The following is a 9,869-nucleotide window of genomic DNA, read 5'->3' on the forward strand; positions in this document are numbered from 1 at the left end:
TCACCTGGGAGGCAAGCCTTCAGGCACATCTATAAGGGATTTCTTGGATTAAGTTAGCTTCTGACTATGCATGAGAGATTATCTTAAATAGGTTAGCTGAGGTGGAAAAGCACACCCTAAAGATGATGGCATCATCCTTGCCTGTGCTTGGATCCAGGAGGATACTAGCTGAGCCTGAGTACTGAGCTGCTTTGAGAACAGCCTGTAATGGAGGCTCAGAGCTCTGAAACCAAGAGAGCCAGGTTTGGTTCAGGCAGACAGAATGGCTGTTTTGAGAATACCCAGCTGCTTGTCTTCACAGATGGGCGCTGCAGTGGGCAGAGCACGAGAAAGATGGTGGCATCGAATGGTCCTGATACACTGGTGAATGGTAGAAGCTCAGGAGTTCCAAAGCCAGTTGCGATTCCACACTGTTAAAGCCCTTTGGCTAGCCGTGCTAATGGCTGAAGGTACAGGTGCCTTCTGTGCCTGGTCGGTTCACAGCTGGACAGCAGGTCCCACAGCAGCTGCTCCATGTTGTCCAGTCAGCTGCTCTGAGTAGTCAAGCAGGCTTCAGCATCAATGGACGCAGTCAATATGGCTGCCTGGTCAGCATCTGGGGGCGGTGGGCAGGGGTGGGGCGCTTGTCCAGCAATGAATTCTTCAGGGAGGAGAGGAGCCCTTCCTTTCCCAGAATAAATGTCGAGTCTCAGACGATCTTTAGTAAAATGATGGTCCCCTTTATTCCATGTAAAACAGGAATTTCTAAACCTTGGGCAGTGGGGAGGAGTTTCAACGGTAAATGTGTTTGAATCCATAGGTCTGGGAGTACCAGGGATACTTCATTTACACGCAGCAGCAGTATATCCAGGAATCCCCAGGTGCACAATCAATAGGTTTATTATCGGGAAATGATTGAGCCTATGATCTCCCTGAGGGCTATGGAACACTGGGGTTTCCCCAGATCACATGGAGAAGAGGGAGCCCATCCTTTTAGCACCCAGCTCAGGGGCTATCCACTAATGCCAGACTTAACAGCAGGGTTCAAAAGGAGAGGGGCCAGTCTATGTCCTGTCCAGGCCTTGATTTCTATGGACACTGATTTTCCCATTTGAAAGCTACTGTAAAAGCCCCAATGTAGGAAATAAGGTTAAGCACCTTCAAACCTTACTTTTTAAAATACCTTAATAGTCTGGGGATGTTAACCTCAGATACCTGTGATATCACAAGCTGAGATCCCCCTTGAATTCATTAATCCTTTCCCATGATATCACCCAACCTCCTGTGTCACATTAGTCTACCTATGGCACAATGAAATAACATGTTTGAAAAGAAAAAGAAAAAAAAAAAAAAAAAAACAGGATATGTGATTCATCCTTCTTTAGCCTACACTTGCTAAAACTGAAAATCCATTCATAACTTATCTGTATCTATCCTTTCCAAAATGTCAAAATGGGTCCAGTTGGGGGCCATTTTCAATAATGGAACAAACTTAGGTGGAAGTTAACCTTGTGGATCATTCGGTGGCTTTTGTAATGAAATGACCCTTGTAGAAGACCACTTGGCTGTCTCCCCTGGTTGGCTTTCGGTAAAAACAGCCGGGCAGTGGTCCAGCAGCTCCATGAAGACTGCATCCTTAGGAACATTGTTTTTCTTCTACTTGTGTTCCCTGACACCCCTCGCCCAAGATTTCGTCTTCAGCGCTCCACTCAGCCTGCCACATGACCAACAGTAATAAACATTCAAACTAGACAGGGTTGGTTGATTTCTCATTTCTCCTTTCGGCTTGGCATGGTTTTATACAGTAGCCAGATTCGTAACAGGTTTTTCTAGATTTCACTCCCCACTCACCTAGGAGTTCCTGCAAATATACACGTCCTTGTTACCCAATTCTGCCCCTCTGCCTCTTCAGTTCTAACATAAACCCATTCAAACCCAATTCAGAGACTTCACCCTCCCTTTGAGAGAGAGCGTCACGTTACAAACCAGATTTCTAAAATTTTATACTACTTTCAGGGTGACCTGAAAATCTGGGCCAGAAATAGCCCTGAAATTCCCCTTCTCAGAATTAACAGCCAAAGACAAATAATGGAGCCTGGCTTTCTCTCTCCTCTTTCAGACATTCGCTTGTCCTTCCTTCTTCTCTAGCACTCACAGCTCTCATTGTATCCGTTCCAAAGGGCTTGTTTGTTTGCTCATTTGATGATTCTGTCTGGTTTTTGCAGGGGGACTGATCCTGTTTGCTTAGTTGGCTGAGTTATTGTTTTGTTTCATTTGGTTTTTGCTTTCCCATCTCTACATTTTCCCTTGCTTTTTTTATTTTCTTTCTTTCTTTCTTGAAATGTTCCAAGTTAATTGTCTGTGTTTCTTAACCTTAGTGGGCTCTGTCCTTCCCGTGCCTGACTACTTTAAGTTCAGCACACTAGTTATAGTATTTAGGATGTCAAAGTTAGGCAGATAGAAAGTCAAAGTTAAGTAAGCCTATATTCCAATATCTACCAGCCGAATACCAACTTTGTGGCCTAAGTAATTTCTTAGTGCTCTGGGCTCAAATGGTTACAAGTCTGTGCTTTAAGCAGCGAGGCAATCATATGCTGGAGGCATAATCATCTGCAGACCTCATAGTCCACATTTAAAATGATGCTCGCCACTATGGAGTGTTGATATAAGGAAGACGCGGTCAACAAATAGCTGTTTGGCACAGTGGATAAATAACCTAGATGCTTTATCACTAACTGCAGTTACTGGACTCACTTTAGGATATATGAAGTTACCTGATTTCTCATTGTTCTCAGCAGACATTATGCTTAATATAGTTACCTCATTTTTTTTTCTAGGAGTTTATTTCTCATGACTCCAGATAGTGAGGGTTATCCCACACCAAAGAAGCAGTTTCATTCAAGTCCGGCTTAGTGGATCTATAAGCTTACTAGGATGGCTGACAGGAGCCCCCAGAACCTTACCAACCACGCCCACTAACATGGATTATAGCTCATGAAGCACGTCACTGAATGACCTGTGTCACTTATTACACCACAGAGGAGGCTTCTTTCTTCTGGTCAAAATGTACTGTTCCTATCACCTCAAGGAGGAGGAGCCTTGTTCTTCTAAGTTTTTTGTAAGTTACATGAGCCTTCTCTTTGCCTGTAAGAAGGTCTGTTTCAAGCCTGGGAAACAGCACCACAATAAATAAAAATAAAATGCAGGTGACCCATCTTCTTAGTTTTCTCCCATGGTCTGAATGAAATTTAGCATAGAAATCTGCAAGAAATGATGTCACATTTCTTTTTTTGTTTTGTTTTTTGTGTGTTTTATAGACTTTTTGTTTTTTATTTTTTAATATAGTTTATTAATTTATTCATATTATATCTCAATTGTTATCCCATCCCTTGTATCCTCTCATTTCCCCCTTACTCCCCTCTTCTATGGCTGTGACTGATGGAGACCTTCTCCAATAGAAGGATCCAGAGGGTCCTAGAAACCTACAAGGAGAACATTGTGATGGGCGGATCTGGACACAGGGGTCCTGCTCAAACTATGGCACCAGCCAAGGACAATACATGCAGTAAACTTCGAACCCCTCCCCAGATCTAGCCATTGGAGAGGACATTCTCCACAGTTGAGTGGAGAGTGGGGACTGACTTTCACACGAACTCTAGTGCCCCATATTTGACCATGTCTCCTGGATGGGGAGGCCTGGTGGCACTCAGAGGAAGGATAGCAGGCTACCAAGAAGAGACTTGATACCCTACACATCTCAAAAGCAATGTAAATATGTCTCATAGGGGTGTTGTTGAGTCTTTGCTTGTCCATATCTCTCCTGCATGATTCAGCTTCCCTTCAACAGCTTTCACCGAAATACCAACCACTAAGAATATAAGTCTGAAAACAATGACTATGAAACATCACTAGAGTCCTTGCATGATCACACGATGAAGAGCACAGGAAGGAATCACAGACCCAAAGATTTCAAGATCTGATGGGGGAGGGGGATCTCAGAGTGGGAGGTCTGCCGTGGCATCAGTCACCTCCCTGCACCCTGGTCTGTTCTAGCTGAAGTGCTGCCAATTTCTTGTGCCCCTTCCTCTCTCTTTGCTTTTAGCCCATCCTCAAAACCCAAGAGCCCATCAGAAAGACACCTATAAAGAGAAGAATTACTGCAAATTCTTGCTTGCCCTTCCAAGAGAGTCTGAAAGAAACATTTGTAGGATGATTTGAAGAAATCAGAAGCATCCCAAGAACCAAGTATTATCCAAAAAACACAATAGACTTTAGAGTTTGTTGTTGAGATAGTGATGTTGTGATGACAGCCCCCTTCTCTAGAATCCAAGTCTTCCTCTAGACTAGATATAAAGTATTACTACTTATAAGAATTAATATGAAAACTACAAAGGAGATAAAAACTAATATTCTATATTAAATGAAAGACTTTTGGTATTTGAAAATCGGCATAATAATGACAGAACCATCTATTTTAAAAATCAGTGTAGGGGGCTGTAGGGGCTGGATTAGTTGGTACAGTACTTACAAGCAAGTGTAAGGAGCTAAGGGTGAGCCACAGAACCCATGTGACAGTGTCTACAGTGTAGGAGAGCTGGAGACTAGAGCATCCCTGGGGTTCACTGGACAGCCAGTCTAGGCTAATTGTGACCATCAGGCCAATGAAAGATTTTTGTCTCATAGGAGGTAGACAGTGTTTCTGAGAAATACCCCTGAGACTGTCTTCTTGACCTCATACATACTCACATTCACATTGGAGTGTTCACATACATACATATAAACATACATACGTACATACATACATACATACATACATACATTTTAAGAGTGAGCATTATAAAGAATTTTCACATAATGAATATTAAATGAAATGATGATGCCAGACCTAATAAAGACTTCTCAGATTATAGAGATAGTCCAAAAAGACCAACCAAGAAGAGTATTGCGTTCCTGAATTTGTAGAAGTGGTCAGCTCATCAGATTTACCAGTTCAGTTCAGACTGTTACTTTGATTTTGTTTTATGAACTTGCTATCAGAATCTAAAAGAAATGTTGTATAGCTATTTCTGATACAAACTCAGTCTAGCAGTTATATTTAGGTATAAATAGCAGTTCCCATTTAATTCATCCCCACAATGGTAAATTAGCACATGAGCTAGAGAGGTGTCTCACCTGTTAAGCGCACACACCAAACATCCAGAGGACGCAAGTCTGTTTACCAGCACCCACATACAGCTGCTCACAACTGTGCTGTATGCTAACTCCAGCTCCAGGGATCCCTCCTCTCTCTCTCTCTCTCTCTCTCTCTCTCTCTCTCTCTCTCTCTCTCTCTCTCTCTCTCTCTCTCTCTCTCTCCCCTTCCCTCCCTTGTCTCTCTCAGAATAATAAAGATAAAATTTTTCATTAAAAAAGTTAAAACAAAGTCTTTCTTTCTTTCTTTTTGATGTGTCCTCTCTAACCCCAATAATTGTGTTGACACTTTCCCTAACTCAGTTTTACATATGCTTAAAAAAAAAAACCCAGTGATGACCAAAACCAAAAGAAATATAATTTGCATTCTAATGAAATGATCCTGAAATTATCTGCATTTTACTGCAGCTTCACCTGTTGTCCTAAAATACAGATTGCTCTGGGCTCTGGCTTAGAATTCTCTCTCAATGCAATGCAAGAGATGATTGAAGAAGCCCCAAATGAGGACAGCATCTAAATACCAGTATGCTGTATCGGGCCGCTTCTTATTTACAGCAGGTTAGATACTGTGGCTGGCCGCGGCACACTTCACACACGTTCAAACTGCTTTGAGAAAGAAAAAGCAGTAGAGCTGCATCCACGTTGAAATGAGGCAGACATTTCAGATTTCCATAGACAACTGAAAAGCTAACATCTGTTAGAGTCCCCCCTCGGGTTTGAGGGCAGCCTGTGTGCGAGTCTTCATATCTCTGAGTGTGTGCACACAGGCGGAGAGGGTGCAGACTTCCATCTTCAAATCTGCAAAGATTGAGAGATTTCAGAGGGCCCAGATGTGCCAAAGGTCAGGGAGATCAATAGACAGGCCCTACCACGAAAAGAGAGGGGGTGGAATGGAACACTGCTGCAAGAGTGAAGCCATCGAGAGGTAAGGGAGTTTCTGAATAATTAAAAAGTTAAGAATGAGCAAAGTCGGTTGCTATGGGGGAAGGAGGTAGGGTGAGGGGATAGAGGCTGGGCGGGGGGGGGGGGACGTAAATCGGTTGATGTGGTAATTAACAATTTGGTGGGGGCCTACGCAGGTCACCTCCTTTCTCAGATCAGAGCCCCATCAGAAATTCTTTCAAGTGTCCTTCTGCGTCGCCAAAGATGACAACAGCAAATCGATAAGTGCTTGAAATGAAAGGGGATGTTGGCGAGCCCCCGGGCTACAGATTTCCCACCGCCAGCCTTTTCTGAACTCCTGTAGCGTGCCTTGCACCGCCCCTCTTAAGATGAGTTACCTTTTATTCCTAGTCTCGGGACGAAGGTGAATGCTCAGTTAGTTTATCTATTAAATGTCCGCGCTGGCTCCAGCTCTCAGATCGGGCGGAAAGCAGCGCTTCGATTCTCCGGCCTGCGGGAGGTACACCAACACTCGAGAAACTTGGCCTGCAGGCCCGAGGAGACCCTCACATCGGGGGGCAGGTCCAAGTCTCTCTCGCAGTAGCGTTTCTGGGTTGGGACTGGAGGGTTCCAGAGACAGCAAAAAGTCAGAGGCATTGTGGTCAGTGGCGTTCTCTTTTCCACTTTATTTATCTACAAACAAATACAAAATTACTAACTATAGATCAAGACCTGTTCTGCAAAATTAAGACTCCACGATTCAGAATTCTAGATACTGGTCTGTTATCTCCCAGTATCCGTTCCTCTCCTAATAAGTCTTGGTTTAACACAGCCTTTCCCCGGACGTTTTAATTAGGTAATTCATTAGTGAGTCAATACTGACTTTTATATATTCTTTTAGCTCAAGTGGTTAAGTACTAATTTCAGAATGATTATAAAAAACAGGAATAGACAATGCATAATAATTTTAATTTATATGCAAATCAATCAGTTCGCCTTAAATGCCTTTCTACAAACAACAATTATTATATACTGTAGCATCAAAAACTCCGCATCGAACTTCTCAGGTAATTCGGAAACTAGATCTGGATTGGGGAGAAAATTTAGAATCACCAACAAATCAATAGTTTGTGGGGAAGTTAAGCACCACTAGCAGTGGTATTTATATATTTGCTTGTTGTCAGATAAAGGAGCTAGGGCAATTGCTTGCCAGTGCTGAGGAAAGTAAATGGTAATGTGCAGCCCACCACAGCGGCCTTGAAAAGAATATTGTGCCTTTTCTAAATCCTGATTGGGATAAGTGAGTTGCCTGGGGTCACCCCATATCTGTCCTTGATTTTGCCCTCTGTGGTCACAAAATGTTCGTCTTCTGTTAAGCTTCCTATTTTAATCCCTCTCTGACAACCCTGTTCATTGCTTCAAAATATTGTTCGGGATGAATACAATTCAAAATCTTCCTAAAAATTATCTGAGTCTGTGAAGCCAGCACCCTCCTGATGCACTTCTAAGGCTTGTAAGTCCTCTTTGCTCCTCAGCTCCCTTAAATCAGATCATAGACTATTCACCAGAAATTATTGAAAGAAATGGTCCAATGCTTGCTTTACTGGAAGGCCATTATCTTTAGGTACAGCTCAAATTTTGGGGAAAAGCAGAAAGGATGTAAGCTTGAGGGTGTAGGGTACTGCTAAGATATACTAGTGTGTGTGTGTGTGTGTGTGTGTGTGTGTGTGTGTGTGTGTGTGTGTTTTAACCAGGGATTACCAGACTCTTGCACTGGAGTTGTTTATGTAAAAGTGTAACATCCTTGAAATTCACAGATACACAGGTCAGCGTCTCCGAAGCCCAGGCTCCCAGTCCAGACGACCTGGCCCTTAAGGAGCTAGTACCTTTGATGCTACAATCTTGTTTACATCTGCAAGGCAGAGAATTGCTCGCCTGGCTTGGACACTCCCTCTAACCCCTTCTGCTTCGAAGTAGCAATCAGAATCTAAATACAATCGCTGTGGCCCACTCTGGGGTTGTTGCTTTGACGAAGGAGGGAAAAAAACTGAAATCCACATCTTAAATCAGCTCAGTGCTCTGTTACCCACCCCTACCCACCCCCAGCACCCTGCCTCCCTGCTGCATGCCTAATGTATTCCCTGGTGATTCTGGGCATTAATTAGTTGTTTAATGGGAGTATGACTAAAAATGTAAAAGAAGGATTAGGAGCGTGAAACGTATGTCCAGCTCCTTCCCCACACTCGAGGAGGGAGTGAGATTCATTCGGGATCTTCTATTTCTCCAGGAGCCATTTGCATTTCCCACCAGCTGCTCACTTCAGCTGCACTGGTGCTTGGCGCTGCTAAGGACCCAGCTCTGCGCGGAGGGACTGCAGCCGCCCAGTCTGGGGTTAAGGAAGCCGGGTGGGGGAGCTTCTCGAGGGAGAGAGGAGAGTGGAGCGTGAGCTTTGCTTCCTAAGAGTTAGTTGCCTAGGCAGATAGGCGCAGCTCTCTAGCGCAGCTCCTTTCTCTTTTTCTCTTGTTTCAAGACGGTCTTGCTTTTCACATTCTTCCCACTTTTCTGTCAGATTCCCCAGCCTAACCACCAGCTCTTGGCCAGGCTGATCTAATATAAGCACCTCTTAATTTCTCTAGCAAAGGGAGAAAGGAAAGACAGAAGTGGGACATTAGCCCATTATTTTGGAGTGTGAAGAGCCAGCAAAAACAGTGGAATGGCAAATCCATCCACAATGGACAATGTTGTTGTCCAGGACATGTCCTGATGAAGTAAGACCAGAGTTCAGTTGGAGGACATGTTGGAGATACTTGATTTTCCCCCAAAGGGGCTCAGAAACAATGAGGAAATAATAATAAAAACAACGTGAGACTGTTTCTCCTGTTTCTCTTCTTTTAAATGGCACTGCTTTGAGTTTCCATTGGGTAAGAAGAGAAAGCTTGAGTTTTCTTGGCCATTACAAGGTTAGAGATGGCTTAAAATGCAGATCTCTCATCAGTTTTCTTCCAGGCTGAAGAGGCAAACTCTTTCCATAAAATGAGTCCATCTGTCGACTGTTAGCTATTTCAAAGTGAAGGGATTTGGCACTCAAAACAAATTGAGCAAGTTTGTTTGCCTGTTTTTACTGCTAACACCAATGAACTGAAAACACCAAGTCATTCAAGAAAACATGGGACATACTACAGACAGCCCCCAAATTCAGAGAAAACTCAGTGTGCGCACAGTAGCCCTGGGATTAGCTTTGCTCGCATCCCGTGGGCATCCTTCAGAGGAGTCAGTGTATTTTCCTCAAATTACATGAATTGCTGTGCTGATTTAGAAAGAAGAGCAGTAGGAATTTGAGAGAGAACGTTGCTTTCCATTAAGGACTAAGGAGAAATGAGTTTCACTGGTAGGTCTAATTGGGTTTTGTTCCCAAGCAAGGATTAATATTGGTGAGAAAACGCCAACCTATGAGGTCCGGTTGTTTTCTGATAATTTCCTAAAACATATATTGACAGGATGCCCTTGAGATCGGGGTGGGGGTGGGGGGAAAAACTTTGTCCCATATGCCTGGTAGACACCTTCACACCTGGTCCTCCAGGCGAATCATATTTATAGTCCTTCCACCCGAAGGCAAGACCCGGCCAAAATATCCTGTTCCTTACCAAAATAAAGACTCATTAGGAAATCAAAAAATGAGGAATTAGAAATAGGACACACTTTTAGAGTGGGAATGGCTCTTCAAACTTACACGCCCTGGACTTTTAAGAGCAAACGTTCACAAGGGGGAAACGGTCCCTTCCCCGCCCCCATGCCGTGCAATTTAATACCACTCTCAG

Source organism: Acomys russatus, chromosome 23 (genome assembly GCF_903995435.1).
Source record: "Acomys russatus chromosome 23, mAcoRus1.1, whole genome shotgun sequence".
Taxonomy (NCBI): domain Eukaryota; kingdom Metazoa; phylum Chordata; class Mammalia; order Rodentia; family Muridae; genus Acomys; species Acomys russatus.